Below are 3,166 nucleotides of genomic sequence, written 5' to 3'. Positions count from 1 at the left end.
GATGAACCCTTTGCCAGGCACTTAAATGTGATTTGCCGAGTATCGGTATAGATGTAGATCCTAGAATGCTTGTGGGACCCATACCGATTGTGATGGAACTCCTGGACCGCCGTCAGCTAACTGCTACGCACGGTTGCTGAGCATCTCCACTTGAAGTAACGCTAAACGTGCCAGCCACTGGGCTGTGAATCACACATAATTACTAACGGCTGAATCCTCCTCCTCCAATGCATTATCAGTTAGACCAGGACCTAACAATTGCAATGAGTACATTTCTGGATCGTTTATAAAGACAAACTGATAGTTTGTACATGTATCGCACACATCATGTGTCTACCTGTACCTGACAAAAACTCTCCACCTTCAACTGTGGCAGCATATTCGTATTTTAACGAGTGATTGTTCCGACACTGTTCGAGCGTCAAGCGAGCTCAAGTCACAACGAATGTATGACTGGTAATTCAATTAATAGATTGCTAATTTAGTCCGAGAACCAATTTGCTGTATGGTTCACTGCTTCATAATACAAAAGCTGATCCGTTATTGTGTGCCTCTTCTATACTCATGTAAATTACGTTTATAATACGGTACATTGATTGGTGCCTTTAATACGTGGATGATAGCAACGGCATTAAAAAAGTAATACGATAGTACCAACACACTCACTGGACTGTCACTGAGATAAATATCGATAGCTAGAACGTGAGATGTGAATATGGGATTAGGTGTTGTCTCGTCATTGTTTTTGAAAAATAATCGATGTCTGACTAACTCATATTACGTAAAATATGATCTTTTGTGATAAACTATATGAACAGCCGGATTTCTGACGCTCCGCTTTGATATATTGTAGTTGAATTACTTTAATAGAGTGACTGTAAAAAGTGTCTAAAATGGGGTAAGGAATTGCTTTCATTTTGCATTTGGTGGAGTTACCTCGTCGCAGCTAACCACTAAAAAGCCTATTATCTTACCACCACTGTATATAACTCTCTGTCCGAACAGGCTTTGGAAGGCCCCTACGCCGGCCGCGGTGGTCTAGCGGTTCTAGGCGCTCAGTCCGGAACCACGCGACTGCTACGGTCGCAGGTTCGAATCCTGGCTCGGGCATGGATGTGTGTCATGTCCTTAGGTTAGTTAGGTTTAAGCAGTTCTAAGTTCTAGGGGACTGATGACCACGGATGTTAAGTCCCATAGTGCTCAGAGCCATTTGAACCATTTCTTTTGAAGGCCCCTACGGTACCGACTGGCCGCCGTGTCATCCCCAGACCAGAGGTATCACTGGACGCGGATATGGAGGGACATGTGGTCAGCGCACCGCTCTCCCTGCTGTATGTCAGTTTACGAGACTGGAGCCGCCACTTCTCAACCAAGTAGCTCCTCAATTTGCCTCACAAGGGCTGAGAGCACCCCGCTGGCCAACAGCGCTCGGCAGACCGGATGGTCACCCATGCAAGTTCTAGCTCAGCCCGACAGCGCTCAACTTCGGTGATCTGACGGGAACCGGTGTTACCACTGTGGGAAGGCTGTTGGCCCTGTGGATAAATAGTAACAATGTTATGAATAATTTTATAACAAGCAAACCAAAAGCGAAACCTGAATCCCTCGTCGATAACGGATTGAATAAATATAATCTGCAAACTTATTAGTATGAAAAATAGGAGGAAATCTGTAAATAATTTATATGCCGCCGCGAGATATCACTCGGCTGCGGGAGTTTGAGGACCTGCGCGAACAGAGCTGCAGCTCCGAAAGCACAACCGCATGAGGGCAGTCAGTGTCAGCGAGGGTGCCGCGACACAGGCACTGCGCAGAGACCAGCTGGACACATCAGGGAGAATTGGGAAGGCGACGAAGCGAGTAACGTGACGAGGAACCACGGAGTATCACCGAGCAGCCGAACGGGACAGATTCGATTGGGCACCTGAATAGTTGTGGTCTAGTTGGCCATCGGTAAGAGGAGCGTGCTGTCCAAATGGTGGAAGTACGGCTATAGTATAGAACAGTATGTTCCTGGAGGTTCCTGGAAATTGGGTGTTGGGACAGAGTCTTGAGCTGTGTGTGTTGTCATATACCACTTCCCTCATTTCTGGTGTAAGTTGTTGTTCCCTCCCTTCTACAACCAGTATTTTGCTTATAGGAAAGAGCAGACCGTGCTGCTGGTACACACGGAGGTTCTTCATCTGTGCAAGGGTGAGTCTTTATTATAATGTAGCTGTTAATCACTTTTAATACATTACCTCTGATTCTTAGTACTTGAATTGTAATCATTCCTACCAGTTGTGCAGTAGTACTCGTTGAACCACCAAGGTATGTTATTATACCTTTGGCCAGGTGGTATTAGCATGGCTAGGAAAGAAAACCCTTGGCATATTTGGCGCCTTCGATCTAGTGTTGTTGTACTTGGCGCCTTCGATCTAGTGTTGTTGTACTTACTGCTCTGGTTCCCTTTGCAATGAAATGTGTGTGTGTGTTGGGGGGAAGGGGGAGGGCCTCCCGTTGGGTAGACCAGTTGCCCGGTGCAAGTCCTTTTAGTTAACATCACCTTGTCGTGTCAACGAAGATGAAATGGCGGTAAAGACAACACAGCACCCGTCCCCGAGCGACGAAAATCTCCAACCCGGTTGGAATTAAACCCCGACCCCTCTCATGGGATTCTGTCGTGCTGACTACGCAGCTATGGAGGCGGATCCTTTTGGAATGAGTGAGTTATGAACCTTGCATATTCTTATTAATGTTGTTGCCCATAATGCCAGTTTTGAGTACAAGGACTAAAGCTATCTTGGTAAATTATTTGGAAACGTTCTCTCAGCTTGTTGTAATTTAAAAGTGTAAGCAAATTCATTTCACCATACGATCTTTCTGATTTCTTGTCAGTGTGTTATTTGACAAAGACTGTGGGCAACATTACTAGCAGCAAAGTTTCATATATATGTTATAACTGTTATAATAAGATTATATTTGGTTCTATGGCACATGTGCATTCAATTCTCTTTTGAATCTGATCGTGTTCTTAAATTGTTCTCAATCTGTCCCAGTGTAATTTTACTCTGTTATTTGTTTTTAATTTTATGGTTAGTATCTTTGGAGCTTGTAATATGCTTTCGTATTCTAATTAATTGTAATGGTGGGGGGACATTAGTCAATTACTGAATATTATTCAATC

At 44.4% G+C, this 3,166-nt stretch overlaps 1 pseudogene; it reads right to left on the bottom strand.

Moving 5' to 3' along the window:
- Positions 1–1,416: 1,416 nt before the first annotated feature.
- Positions 1,417–1,534, bottom strand: LOC124796843 (annotated as a pseudogene).
- Positions 1,535–3,166: the final 1,632 nt, after the last annotated feature.

Source organism: Schistocerca piceifrons, chromosome 4, assembly GCF_021461385.2.
Source record: "Schistocerca piceifrons isolate TAMUIC-IGC-003096 chromosome 4, iqSchPice1.1, whole genome shotgun sequence".
NCBI lineage: Eukaryota > Metazoa > Arthropoda > Insecta > Orthoptera > Acrididae > Schistocerca > Schistocerca piceifrons.
Note: the sequence above shows the minus strand (reverse complement) of the source record. Positions and strands in the feature narration are given on the sequence as shown.